Genomic DNA, 16,065 nt, shown 5'->3' with positions numbered 1-16,065 from the left:
GATTGCTTGCTACAGATGCCATGGAGAACACAGGTTTCATTTCTAACCTGCTGAGATTATTTGCCATGGAGAACACATGCTTCATTTCTAACCTTCTAGGATTGCCTGCTACAAATGCCATGCAGAACAGAGGTTTCATTTTTAACCCTCAGAAATTACCTGCTACAGATGCCATGGAGAATAGAGGTTTCATTTTTAGACTCCTGGGATTACCTGCTACAGATGTCATGGAGAACAGAGGTTTCATTTTTAACCTTGAGGGATTGCCTGCTACAGATGCTATGGAGAATACATGGCTTCATTTTTAACCTTCTGGGATTACCTGCTACAGATGCCATGCAGAACAGAGGTTTCATGCTTTGTACTAACTATTCCTCTCTCATACTTCATTTCCTCAATTTTTCCAGCTGCATAAGTTCCAGTTTTGCTAAACCAGGTATGTCACCTTATTGTGGTGCCCCTTGTGTGTGAATGAAACTGTGTCCCCCTCTCGTATGTTGACTGGATGCCTGTCTATGTCTTACAGCAATAACATACTTGTACTGTAATCTACAAACTCCTTATAGTAAGCTTGTGTCCCATTCTTGACCATTGCCACCCCTTTCTTCAGACAAGTAGAACTATTTACTTCTGTGTGTCTTTAGAACACTTTTTACCTCCTTGCATCCCACCACTTCAGACCAAGGTACCCCTTAATTCAAACCCTATTAATTTGGAATGAGTTGCTCTGCAGATAACAACACATCTGATTTGCCCATCTCTATTCCAAACAAAAACTCTAATTTACAGAAGAATGTTAAATGTAAGTATTACACAACCACAACATGTTTTTATGCCAAGTGACTTGTGTTTTTGTAAGTCTGACTGTCTATTCTGGTCACAGACTTTATCTAACTGACTGAGACCCAGCTGTTACAAGATAGCATTTTGATACTACTTTATGATATGTTAGTGTACAACTTACTTAATTTAATTTGTATTAACTAACTGGAGACTGGTTGTGACTGAAAAGGTAGACAATAAGACTATTGCATTTATATTGTCAGCAAATAAATGAAAGAATGAATAACTAAGTTCCCTTTAAGAACATAGAGAGGGCAGCCATGGCATAGAAGAGGTTTAGGGTTTTACCTCGGAGTCATCCAAGCATATGAACATATGAACATGCCTTTAAAAGTATACTGCTCATCATCGATATGAGCAGTGCAAGACTATATCTTACTTCAGCGGTATTGTATATACATCTGTCTCTGCTGTGGACATCAGTACAGCTTTAAGGGTAGCAGTAAGTATGGACAAGTATATGATTAGCAGAGTAGAGTGCAGTTATTAACAGTGGCTAGTACTACTACTGCCCATTCCACTATAATAAATGCTCTGTCTGATTCTAGCATAGTGCTCGTGCCCATAGCTATGCCAACTTTCTTATGGCTAAATGGGAGAAACAGAATGTGTTGAAATTAGTGGGCAATTAGATCTGTTTTTTTCGATGCTTTGTGGCTGAATTATTCCTGCTTTGGAGAGATAGTGTTGGTAAATTATTTGAATTTGTTGAAATGTTAAATCATATTGTCCCATCCATCTGGAAAATTTCTCATATTATCCCATTACACAAAGGTGGTAGCTCCAACGACACGTCCAACTATCGTCCTATAGCACTGCTCTCTCCACTTGCAAAAATAATGGAAAAGTGTGTCCACAAACAGCTAATGAACCATCTTCTCCATCACAACCTACTAGCTAACTGTCAACATGGATTTAGACCTTTCCATAGTACCTCTTCTGCCTTGCTTTCCTTCACTAACTGTATCAACGAGAACCACAACAAAAATATCCTCTCCTCAGCAGTCTTTGTTGATTTATCAAAAGCTTTTGACATGGTTAATCACCAAATCCTTCTTCACATCCTAAAGTCCTACTCACTGAATCCACTTTCAATGAACTGGTTCACATCCTATCTAGATAACAGACAGCAGGCTATACTCTGGCAAAATAGACTATCAAACCTTCTGCCCATTACATTAGGTGTTCCACAAGGATCCATTTTAGGCCCTCTCTTGTTTTCCATCTACATCAAAGACCTCCACTTAGCCATCCCTCTCTCCACATGTATTCAATATGCAGACGACTCTACTATAGTCTGTGCAGCCACCTCTCAAGCTGAACTTCAGGCTCATACACAAAAAGCTTTTAATTTAGTAGAGAACTGGTTCTCTGACCGCTGCCTCCTACTAACCCCCCAAAAAACTAAACTTTTACTCTTTACACCAACCCAAAAGACTACCCCTGTACACTTCAGTATCACATCAAATAACGGCACCCTTATTTCTCCTGATCTAACCACTAAACTCTTAGGAATCACAATTGACAACAATCTAAACTTTGATACCCACATTAATGCCACAGTAAAATCAGTTAACCATAAATTAGGATCCCTCTACAGAATTAAACCTTTTCTTACACCACTGGCCAGGTCCACTATAGCTAGAACTCATTTACTCTCAACTCTTCTTTATGCCTCTCCCATTTACACCAACCTCTCTAAAAAGAACCTTCACAAACTAGCTATATCCTATAATAACATTGCCAGGTTTGCTACAAGCTCCCCTTTTAGAACTCATCACTGTCTTAATCTGAAACAACTAGGCTGGTTAGAATTTCTTAATCAGATACAATTTCTGCAACTTACAATAACATACAAGGCCCTTTATCAACCCCATAATACTACCACACTCTCTAGCTTCATTATACCATACAGCAATCTCAAAAATTTACGCTCCTCTAACAAAATGCTTATGCATATTACTAAATCCAAAAACTTAGCAGGTGATTCCTTGTTTTCTAACTCTGTCGAAAAAGTATGGAATCATTTACCACCCGACCTTACATCTCTGACCTCTCACCCACTTTTTAAAAGAAATCTAAAGCTATATTTCAATAATCACTGGTTATGCCCATGTTCTAACCCTGACTAACATTCTCTTGACTCTAATCTTTTACCTTTCTCCTATTACAACCTTCTTAGATTACTTCTATATCCTTTTCTCTCACATAGTAATAAGTGTTACTAGTACACCCTTCTAAGACTTGCTTCCAGTATTTACATACTACTATTTTTTATATTCTTTTACAATTTCTTTAGCTTACATGTTTAGGCTAAATTTGTTGCATTATAAAACTGCCTTAATCATATAATTATCGTTGTATAAAACTGCTTTTATACTATTCTCTATTAATTGTTTGTATAAATATTGCTGTATAAAAATGTTTTTATGTTATTCTCTATTAATTGTATGTTTTTTCCCTGGAGATTTTCTCCCCGGGCCTCTACTGAAAATGGACATATATCCAGTTAGACTAGCCCGGTCAACAAATGTAAAAATAAAATAAAAAATAAATAAAAAAATAGTAGTGACTTTTTGAGATTTACATTTAAATATTCTACCATGCACATTGATTATCTTGATGTACAGGTCATTAAGGAAAATGGAGGGAAAGTGTTCACTGCATTATTTAGGAAAGATTGCCATCAGCCATCTTATTTCCATCACAATAGTATGCATCCTGGGCATGTGTTTTCCAATGTTATTAAGGGGCAAATGATGCGAATTTCCAGGCTTTCTGTAGACGCTAGAGAATTTGAAAGAAGTTTACAACAGACTAGCGGTGATTTCACTAACAGAAGGTATAGAGAATCAGAGATAAAAGAAGCTTGCACGTTGGCCAGGAGAAACAGGAATATGATTGGTAAACCATATTTCTCCTGTCCTTGTCAGAATGGGAAATCCATGCATCAACATAAAGGTATTTTTTCCCTTATGTTGACATATAGCAGTGATGTCAACAATGTTAGGAATATTATTATGAGTAATTGGCATATTTTACAAACATATGAGGTATTGCTGGGTTAGTAGGTCATAAACCTGTGTTTACCTACATGAATAATAAATCACTTAAACAAAGGATATGCTATCCGAAGGCTATAATGAATAATGTGAATGGTGACCTAATGGGTACTACGAAGTGTAATGCATATGCCTTTTGCAATTTTCTAGATGAGTCATTGTTTTTTGCGCATCCTAATACTGGTAGGTTAGTTTATATTAAGGCAGTAGCAGATTGCAATACTAAACATTTAGTATATTTAGTTCATTTTGTAGTATGTAGAATGTTTTATGTAGACAAAGCAAATGGATGCCTACAAGAATGTATAAGAGACCATGAATATTGCATGAAGAAAGGTTTAGACTATAGTGCTTTAGCTCAACACAATAGAGATAAAGGGGAGGAACACAGATTTATTTTTCAACTTTTGGATGTGTTGCATGAGTGTATGAAAATGGGAGACTTAGTTGATGATACTGAACACAATGAGCTATGCTAGATTTTGAGATTTAGAGCCCATAATGGCTTGGGTTTAAATGATCTCGTCCCCCTGAAACCAGAGTTAAAAAGTAGGAGGTTAAAGAGATGAACTATGTAATTATGTAAATGTGTATGTTTTTTTAGAATTTTTATTGTATTTTAACATAGTATTTACTTTGATTAGTTTATTATATTTAATTTTATTTGTAGTAGTCATATGGTAGTTATAGTGAGCTGTGATTGTTTATTTGTTGATTGATCACACCTTTATGTAGTATTTAAATAATTTTCATTTTTGTTTAGTTGGTCTGAAGAAGCAATTTGTTATTGTGGAAGCACTTATTGTGTTATTAAACCTTGGGTTTTATTTGTATCGTGTCTTGATTATTGGATCCCCAGCTGTGTATCTGTGCGGCTTTGTTTGTTTTTGCTGGAGTGACAAGAATATAAGAAAAGAAAAAAGAGCACAGTAAACAAAAACATAAAGCAAGGCAACTGCTTGTGTTTGGGCAAAGTGCTATATCTGGGCATAACTATGACTTCTGTACTGTATCATGAATGTAATTAAAGTTATTCGAAGCATCTCAGAGTGTATAAAAGTGCTTAAAGTGTGTACTTATTACTGTGTATGTATTTCAAAAAGTTCACTGTGTGCAAAGTTTCTTAACAAAGCGACTTTAACAAGTAGTGGTGCATGACTGTAGCATGTCTGCCTTTATCAATAAAGTTCCAAGCAACTACTTTGCCTTTACAAATTCCAAAAGTAAATGATTTCAGTATTTCCACTTTTATCAATCAAAGATTTCAGTAAACCTCACAAACTTCCGAGAAATTGTTCTGCAGAGCTCCGTAAAGTATTGAAAAGTTTAAAAAGTTCTTCTGTAAGATTTCATAAAGCATTGATAAATCTGAAAAGTTATTTCGCAAATTAAAGTAAAGCATCGAGAAATCTAAAAAGCTATTTCTCAAAGTGCAATAGAGCCCAAGAAGCCTAAGAAGTTTATTTCGCAAAGTCCAGTTATTTGAAAGTACTACAAGGTTGTTCATTCACATAATTCCAATAACCTCAAAGAGAGAAAGTACAAGTACAAAAGCATTGAATAAATTGTGGTTATGCCAATTACTTATGCATGTGTGTGTGTGTGTGTGTGTGTGTGTGTGTGTGTGTGTGTGTGTGTGTGTGTGTGTGTGTGTGTGTGTGTGTGTGTGTGTGTGTGTTGTGTGTATTTGTATGTGTTTGCAAGACCCTTCACTGGTATGTGTTAATATAGCAGACAGATTTCGAAAACCTCAACCCCTTGTATTTCATCAGAATATTGCAGACAACTGGAGAATATTGAACAAGAGTACAATATTTTCATACCAGCAGCTTATGCAGATAGAAATGCACGTACGAAGACATTCATTTTGTTAAATCTAGCAGGCGCTGAGGCCATAAAAAGAGAACGTCCATTTGTATATGCACCAGCAGTGTATGAAGGTACAAGCTGAATCAAGGGAAGACCATGAGTGTTTGAAGTGCAAGTTCAGAAAGATGTGTAACCCTCAGACAAACTACATTAGAGAGGCATTTGTTTTACACAAGAGATCAGAAACCAGGGGAACATTTACAGCTTATATAACTGGCTTGTGCAACAAAGCTAAAATGTGTCGGTTTGGTGATTTGAAAGATGAGCTAGTAAAGGACAGACATATGTGTGGTATTAATAGTGCTACAGTGAGAAAGATTTTACTTCATGACAGTGATGTGACATTAAGTAAAGCCATAAAGATTTGTCAGATCCATGAGGTGACAAAAGACATACTTGTATGCTTATGAGTGACAAAAGCATGGTTTTGATGAACTCCAGATCAAACGTCGATACTATGCAACATGTGACAAACAGAAGCAGGCCTAAGAAAGAGGTAGCTACAGGATTTCCAAAGAAGATTCCAAGCTTTCTAGAAAGTTCCAGAAAAAGTGCAAGCTCCACCGCCAGCTCAATGCAAACAAATGTGAGTCAGCAAAACCCAAGTTTAGCTTTATTGTTAACTGTCTTAATTGTGGTGCAAATCATAAATCTAAAGAGAGAAGTGTTTAGCATATGGTTAGCAGTGTTACAAGTGTAAGAAATGGAACCATTTCCAGCAGTTTTGCAAATCAAGTACGCCTTACCCAGTTGTAAAAAAAGGTCACACAAAAAAGCAAGGTGATCAGGTAGATCTGAAACAGTTAGCTTTCTATGTGGATGGTGTATCAGTACCTGGATAAAGAGTTGAGGCAGTAATCTTATTAAGTGAAGTGTTTTGTATGGATCGGATCAATGAAAAATCCACAGAGCTTAAAGTAGACACTGGAGCAAAGTGTAATTTTATATCAGCAGAAAGATTTAAAAAAGTGAGAACTAACAAACAACTCAATGCAACCAGCAATACAAGACTTTTTGCGTCTGGAGGTGAAGAAATTCAAACCAAAGGTTCAGTAATACTTTCCTATTTGTCTGAGAACTGTTACAACTTATTACTCTATGTAGTCCGATGGCCAGTGCAATCTTTATTAGGTCTCAAAGACAGTTTGAGAATGAATCTGCTTTTGTTTGCCAAAGAAGTTCATCATGTGAGTGCAGTTTCAAGTTCAAGTTTTTCTGAATCGATTTTATCAGAGTATGCTGATGTTTTTGAAGACAGGTTGGGCAAACTTCTAGTTGTGTATTCCATAAAGTTAGTCCCGGTGGTCACTCCAGTAGTCATACCAGCAATAAAAGTTCCAATAGCAATGCAAAATAAATCTCAGTTGGATAAGATTGTGCAGCAAGGTGTGATTTGTCCAGTCACAGAACCATCTGAATTGGTGTCATCCATGGTAGCCGCTCATAAGAAAGGCTCAGACAAAATCAGAATATGCATTGATCCTAGAGATTTGAGCAAAACATTAAAAAGGCCATATCATCCAGTGCGCAGAGTTGAGGAAGTTGCAGCTCTAATTCCAAGTGCTACTGTATTCTCTGTTTTGGATGCAAAGAGTTCATTTTGGCAAGTGTTGCTTGATCGCAAATCCTCATTTCTAACTACTTTTGGTGCTCCATTTGGCAGAAACAGATTCCTAAGGATACCATTTGGAATAAATTCTGCAAGGGAAGTCTTTCAGCGTGCAATGAAACAACATTTTTCAGGTTCTCCTGGTGCTATAATAGTAAACGATATATTAGTTGGAGGCAATGGCGAAGCAGAGCATGACAGAAACCTCAAGAAAGTTCTAGACAGAGCTTGTGAAGTAAATTTTAAGTTCAATCCTTTGAAGTGCAAATTCAGACTTCCAGAAGTAACCTATGTTGGACAGACCTGACCCTACCAAACAAACAGTAATTCTAGAGATGTCAGCACCGGACAATGAGCAAAGTTACAGCATTTTCTGGGCATGCTCAGCTATTTAGGAAATTTTATCCCAGAGTTCAGTGAGTTGACAACACTCTTGAGAGAATTAACATGCAAAAATGTTGTATGGTCATGGTTAGAACATCATCAGAAGGCGTTTGATGACCTTAAGCAGAAAATTACCACCCCGCCTACTTTAAGGTACCATGATGTGAACAAATCAGTTGTTCTTTCCTGTGATGCTTCAAAATTTGGTCTTTGCACAGTTATATTTCAAGAGGGCAGACCAATAGCCTATGAATCTAGGACATTAACTCAGACCGAGATGCATTATGCACAAATCGAGAAAGAGCTTTTGGCAATAGTTTTCACATGTTCCACTTTCATGATTATATTTATGGTCGAGCTATTCAGATTGAAACAGATCACCGACCTGTTGTTATCATTCTAAAGAAGCCTATGCATTCTGCTACAGCGAGATTACAAAGAATGATGTTCAAGTTGCAAAAGTACAATTTCAAAATTGTATACACTAAAGGCAAATTGCTATATCTGGCTGATACCTTATCCAGATTGCCTAATAATACCACAGAAGAACTTGATGCTGAAACTTTTGACGTTGATGTAATGTCAGTGCATAATTTTTCCACCACTAGACTTGAGTTGAGAGACCACACTATGACTGATCCAATTTCACAAAAAAATCTTAATTGCTACATCAATGTCAGATGGCAGTCAAAGCAATCTAGTGTATCACCTGAAGTGCAATCATATTTTTCTTACAGAGATGACTTGTTGATGGAAGATGGTATTTACGAAGGTCCTAAAATTGTTGTTCTTGCTTCCTTACAGGAATAATATATTCAAATTTTGCATTGTGGTCACCCAGGTTTGTTATCCACTAAGAGAAGAGCAAGAGAACTAGTAATTTGGCCTTCATTATCAAACGACATTGACAGAGTTCTTTCTCCTTGTTCAGAATGTAATAGTACTAGAGCACATTTGCAAGGAGAACCTCTTCAGCTAAATCCAATACCTGAATTACCTTGGTCTACTGTAGCAACTGATGTCTTCGAGTGGAACAATCAACACTATTTGGTTTTGGTCGACTCTTACTCAAATTGGTTTGAAGTTGATCTGATACCAAACTTAACATCAACAGCTGTTATCACTATGTTAAAACGTCATTTCTCAGTTCTTGGTAGTCCACACAAACTTTATTCTGACAACGGTACATAATTTACTAGCCAGTTATTTCAGACATTTGCGAGAGAATGGGACTGTGTACATGTGACTAGTAGTCCGGAATATCTACAGTCCAATGGTCTAGCTGAACGAGCTGTACAAAGTGCAAAGCAATTACTTGAAAAGTCAAAGTGCGACAACACCGATGTATTCTTGAATCTTGAATCTACTTAATCTGAGAAACATTCCTTGAGATGATATTCTTGGCTCACCTGCTCAAAGACTACTTTCCAGACAAACTAGAACTACACTACCTATTTCATCCAGTTTGCTGAAGCCTAATTCTAAGAACAGTAAAACCATCAAGGCTCAGTTTAAGAAGCATAATATCCAGAAATCTACTTATGACAAATCAAGCAGATTACTTTGTTCGTTGAGGGAAGGAGAGATGATACAAATCTAGACAACAAAAGGTTTTCTGATCAACTAGGACAGATTGCAGGCATCTGTGCCAAGCCAAGATTCTAGTTGGTAAGTTCCAAAGGTGTGGAATATAGGAGGAATCGCAGACATCTTCTTCCTGTACCAGAACTATCAGTATTGCAATCACAACATTGTATCTGTGATGCAAACTCTAAATCAAAGAATGAGTCAGACATGAGTCAGATATTATTTCCAGACAAGAATGTACTCAAAAGTCTGATTCTGTTCTAGAGACTAATTCAAACATTCACACATCAAAGTTCAAAAGCAAGTAAAGGAGCCTCCATACCATGGCTGTACAGCACATTGTTTAATAAAATAACAGTCAGGTAACAGGTGAGCGCTTTTGTGGCCCAAGCCACTTCATCAGACAACACAAGAATACTGCTCTACAGGATTTATACTCAATGCTACAATCAATTATACAATTAATCATGCAAATCATCCTCCTTTGAACAGATTTAATGCCACACAGTAATAAATAAAAAACATGACATGAAAAGCAAATCAGTCCTTTCATATCTACACATGACCCTATAAGAACATTCCTACGTGCCCCATAAAAAATATACCCATGATGTTGACATACACATATGCTCCATATAAATTCATATTCATAGAACATAGGATAGGATAGGATGCTAACAGCAGAACTAACTTTGTCCACTTGCTAAGTCTGATTTTCAAACAGTCTCCATTCGAACAAGCCAAAAACCAGAAGACTTATTGAACACCCTGTACAGGATTTATACTCAATGCTACAATCAACAATGAACATAGAAAAATTAAAAAATAAATAACTGACTATCTCAAATACATGATTGACAAATTGCATGATCTATTTCTCAAAGAGGGAGGCTGTAGATCAGTGTAATGTATGTGTGCTGTGCCTTTAAGAAGCATGCGAAGCTATGCGTGCACATATAAATTCCAGACACGTGTAATCCCTAGTGCCATTTTGTAGAAGCAGCCAGTGAGTGAGCATGTATGATCTCAGTAGTTAATTTGTATTTAAGTTACTTAGTCATAGTCAAATAAGCCTTTACAGTGATGTGTTGGTATAGAATAAAGCTACTTAAACAGAACCCACAAAGACTCGTTTATTTGTGTACCAACATGAAAGTTACATTGTGGTAATAAGAACATCCACTGGTAGACTGAAATGAATGCGCACTCACATTTCTGCATCTGCAATTATTGTTTACTTTAACTCTGTGCTGTTTCCAGTTCAGTTGTGCCAGGAAAAGTCAAACATTTGACCTTTAAATTGTTCTTTTCCCCCTAAAACATCATTTTTTTTTTTGCAGCACTTTATTTTTTTAACAGACTTTGGCAAAATGATAAAACTACCAAAAAAATCATATATCCTTTATTAAATGCTTCATAACATGCTTTTTCATGTAATGATTGCACTTGGTTTAGTTTCTGCATATTACTTTATTACCTGGTGCCATCTCAGATGTTATGTGGTTGCAAGGATTTTTTTTTTTAAAAGTGTGAGGTCTAGTTTGTTCTTTTTCATAATTGCAGCCATTATTTTCACTCTTCCCACTCATCAGACATCCTTTTATTTAACTGAATGCCAGAAACCTCAGTCATTTTACCTATAGCAGTCACTTTTTCCCATGGCAGATTTGCTTCCCTTAACAATTTGCCTCTTATCTGATCATTTTGATTCTATACACTGTTTTGTCTCTGAGCAATACAGCAAACAAAGAGCAGTTACATAAGCATCTATTCACTCCTGAACTCATTAATTACATGTGAAAAAATGAATGCCATGTTCTTCATCTCACATTGCTGCAGTCCTTACACTTGGGTAGTCCGCTGTCCTCGGTCGGCCCGAATATCAAAGTATAAGGCTGACGTCGGTCAAGGCGCATTTGACTGACATCAGGACGTCAGGGTACAAATGCGCATGACCGACGTCATATCCTCAGTCTTTTTTGCCGCATGGTCCGATGCAGAAGCAGCATTGCAAGTGCCGGTTGGCGTTCTGAAATTTTTCGATTTCGGAGTTTCAGACCGAGTCAAAGTTGGCTAAGTACCCCGTTGGGGAATATTTTAGTTTTTTCTTGCCTCAGTGGTTTACCGGATGTCAGAAAAAGTGAATAATTGTATTCTGGTGCTTCCCAATGCCAAACTGCATATGAGGAAGCTACAATGGTATCTCAAAAATGTATGGACACAGCACTGCCAGGATTTGGACACTGTCATTCAAATAATACCTTGCATTCAAAAGGAATTGTTGTGGTGGGCTCAGGAATGTCACCTAAACAAGGGACTCTCTGTGACCCGGCCAGAGGCGAGTCAGATTCTAACGACAGATGCCTCAGACAAAGCTTGGGGAGCTCATCTGAATGGAAAGTGGATACAAGACAAGTGGCCTGCCAGACTACAACATCTACATATCAACTTGAAAGAGATGTTAGCAGTCCAGTTTGCATTAATAGCTTTCAAGGATTTACTTCTTCCAGGGCAGGTGTTGATTCTAACAGACAACACAACTGTCATGTGGTACATCAACAAGCAAGGCGGAACACATTCTTATCCTCTATGCAGGCAAGCAATGATTTTGTGGGAGACTGCTCTCAGTTTACAGCTAAATCTTCAGGCAAGGTTTCTGCGGAGCACAGAACTCCTTAGCAGATGTGTTGAGCAGACAAATTATGGATCCCCACGAGTGGAAATTGGATCCTCATGTATTTCAGAAATTGACAGTGTCATGGGGAACTCCAGACATAGATCTGTTCGCTTCTCCACTAAACCACCAGCTGCCAAAGTTTTGCACAAAAGGTTTCATCCCACAGCTTGGAAAGTGGATGCTCTTTCTTTCAATTGGAGCAATCTTCATGTGTATGCCTTTCCGCCTCTGCCTCTCCTCCCAAAGGTACTACTAAAGGCCAGACAAGACAAGCCAAGGATGATTTTGATAGCTCCAGATTGGCCTCGACAGCATTGGTACCCATTACTGAGAAGCCTGGTGCGGAAGCCTCCATGGCCTTTGCCTTCGATTCCACACCTGTTGTCTCAGGAGGACAGTCATTTGCTCAATGTCAAGCTTCACTCTCTGCACCTAACAGCCTGGCATATTCTGTTTTGAACCATAGTGGGCCTCCACTTCCACAGCAAGTTTTGAATGTTATTTTGGAAGCTAGAAGGCCTAGTACAAGGAAAGTGTACGCAGATAAATGGAAGAGATTTTTATTTTGGAGTGCAGCAAAGGATTTTGATGTTTCTGAGCCTAATTTAAGTGTGGCTCTTCAATATCTTACTGAGTTACTGGACAAAGGTTTGTCCTTCTCTTCTATTAAGGTTCATGCTGCAGCAATTTTGGCGCACTATGATTGTGACCCACCATTGTTTTCTCATCCTTTGTTCAAGCAATTTCTTAGAGGGGCAAAGAATATAAGACCCCCACGAAGAGCTCCTACTCCTGCTTGGGATCTCAATTTTGTGTTGGAGAAACTCACTCTACAACCTTTTGAGCCTGCAGCTACTACTGAATTAAAGTTTTTATCATGGAAGACTGCTTTTTTGTTGGCTATTACCTCTGCAAGAAGGGTTTCTGAGTTGCAGGCCCTTATGGCGGTTGAGCCTTTCTTGATTTTCCATAAGGATAGGGTATCTTTACGTACTAATCCTTCCTTTATGCCTAAAGTGGTTTCTAGTGTGGCTTTAAACCAAACTATTCATTTGCCTACTTTTTATGCAAATCCCCAAAATAAAGGGAAAAGATTTTGCACACTTTAGATGTACACAGGCAGTTGCGATATTATTTGGACAGAACTAAAGGGTTCAGGCAGTCTCAGCAGTTATTTGTTTCTTTTGCTTTGAGTTCTCAGGGCAAGCCTGTGTCAAAACAAACTATTTCTAAGTGGATTGGGTTTTGCATTGCTTTTTGTTATTCCCATCATGGCAAGGAGATTCCAGCTGGGATTAGGCCTCATTCCACTAGGGCTACTGCCACTTGACAGCTTTTTGAGGGTGGCAACTAAGGATATTTTGGAGGCAGCTACTTGGAGTTCAGTGCATACTTTCTCTAGGCATTATCACCTACCACTTTACTCTAAATCCAGGGCTGGTTTTGCCACTGCTGTTTTGCAGGGCATTTTGGCAGCTCCTGCTTCCTTATAGTTTGGCCATCCTCCCTTACCTCTGCTTTGGGATTCTACCCAAGTGTAAGGACTGCAGCAATGTGAGATGAAGAACATAGTACAGTTTTGTACCTACCATAAATGTAGATGTTCGAAGATCCACATTGCTGCAGTCAATTCCTCCCTCCTTCCCTCTGTAGTTAGAGGCGGTTGTGTGGGTTGGGTTGTCAATATGGTGTATATTGTATATATTGTACATATTTTTAGTGCTAGGATGGTTGGTTGTTTGTTTGCTGTCTTTTGGTTTTGACCTTTATTTTTAGGGTCTTCTGACATCTGGGGCAAGAAAAGACTGAGGATATGACGTCGGTCATGCGCATTTGTACCCTGACGTCCTGATGTCAGTCAAATGCGCCTTGACCGACGTCAGCCTTATACTTTGATATTCGGGCCGACCGAGGACAGCGGACTACCCAAGTGTAAGGACTGCAGCAATGTGGATCTTCGAACATCTACATTTATGGTAGGTACAAAACTGTACTTTACATGGAGTACATTCTTCTTTGCCTTGCAGTATGCCTGGAATTTGCCTTTTGTCCCCCAAGTAAATGTGTCATGTGAATGAACATTGCATAATGTATTTTCATTTTTTTTTCAACAAAACCAACTCCAGTGAGATATAGCTCAAAGCCTTGAATAAAAAACTTTCAGTTTTCAGAGAGGTCCACATGTGGCTTCAGAAATACTGGTGGTTGTAGTGTGGTCATCTTAAATCAGAAGTTGAAGAACATAGATCCAAAATATGTGGAGCAGTGAGACATAAAATAAACTTACTTTCACTCATGGGTCTTACTGTGTGTGTGTGTGTGTGTGTGTGTGTGTGTGTGTGTGTGTGTGTGTGTGTGTGTGTGTGTGTGTGTGTGTGTGCGCACGCACATGTGTGCGTGTCTCATGGCACTATCTCCTCTTTAAGCATGTCAGTCATGATACCCTTTGGTCTCTACACTGTAGATGGCAGACAGTGAAAACAGTGCCTTTTTCTAGTGTGAAAGAGGAAAATTATCTGACCAGTGATCATGCATAAAAACCTTGTCCCTTTTAGCACTCACCTGGCAGCAGGATCACTAAATGAACGAACCCCATCTGTGCCACAAGCAAGAATCCTCTGTGGCAGAAGGCTTCATAACCCCAAAATAATGTAGTGCATTAAATGCTGTCACTATACTCTAAAAATGTGAAAACAGTCGAGATTGTTAAGCATCTTTCTGACATCAGAAAGTGTTTAACAAGCTTTTGTTAAGCATTTCTAAGCACTGATAAGATTAAGTCTCATGCTAGGGATTAACAGCAGACAATGGCAGTATGGCAGCTAGCAAAAAACAGCAGCAGGAAGTAAAATAGCTTTAAAAGCAGATAAATACTTCTCTTTGCCTCACTTACAAAGTAAGTGTGACAGAATGATGTGTTCACCAGCTTTAAAAGATGTTCATTCTTCAAAGGGGCCAATTTGGGCCAATTCATAAAACTTTGCTGCATCATTCTAAGCAAATGTGTGTGATGAGAGGCCACATGTAAGGTGGGTGTGAGTCAGAAAGCCCAGCTACATGACATGGTTAGATCAGATTATGTAACAGGCCATGCTATATGCTATAAATTATATAATGAAGTGCCACATATGATGTTTGTTTGTTTGTTTGTCTTTTTGGCTTTTCCTGGTTAGGGGTCACCACAGCGGAACTCCGGCCCGCTAATGATTGGCAGTAGATTTTTATGGTGCCGAGTTGCCAGCCCAATGCCCAACCTTCAGAGAAGGCATGCCAATTTATGCATGTCTTTCGGAGGCCACTCGACCACGGGGAGGACATGCAGACTATAAGTGCCACATATGATAACGAGGCAAAAATATGGTAGAGCAATTCATAAATGTTTAAACACTGTACAGCCACACTGTGCTCACTTTAGATTTAAATTTGGATACATATCTGTGTTCAGAGAGAGAATACATTGCACAAATATGCTTGGGGTTGCAGCAGCCATTGTAAATGTCTGTCTGCAGGAGACTGTTATTGCAGCTGTTTTGCTTGACCATGAGCATTGTCACCCTTGGAGCAACAGGCTCATCTGATCATGCTTAACATTTCATACCCTCCATGACACAGATATAGTGGATCAATACTGTGTGGACAGGGACTCCATGCAGAAAATCATGGACTATGTCATCATTGTTTGCAGCCTTGTGGGAGTCAGAGAATACCATACTCACACAACACAAATATATGTGTGGCTTTACATATATAAGATACAGGGAACTTTCAGTGATCTACTGGAGATACAGTAGGTATATCTCAGGCTCTGCCTCAAAAATAACCCATCAGTTCCCGCATCATATGGAGGATCATATATGGTTCCCACTTACCCCAGAAGAAAACAAACACCATTTAGGAATTATATGACACAGCCCATTTTCCTGAGGTACTGCAAACTGCCGGCCATAGACTGTATTCACATTAAAATAAAGGCCCCGCCTGGTGAACTGGGAAGAAGGTATGTGAAATATGAAGTGTATCACTCCATCAACTGT

The sequence above is a fragment of the Protopterus annectens genome, chromosome 13.part0 (genome assembly GCF_019279795.1).
Source record: "Protopterus annectens isolate FY-2018-M chromosome 13.part0, PAN1.0, whole genome shotgun sequence".
NCBI lineage: Eukaryota > Metazoa > Chordata > Ceratodontiformes > Protopteridae > Protopterus > Protopterus annectens.
This window is presented reverse-complemented; position numbering follows the sequence as displayed.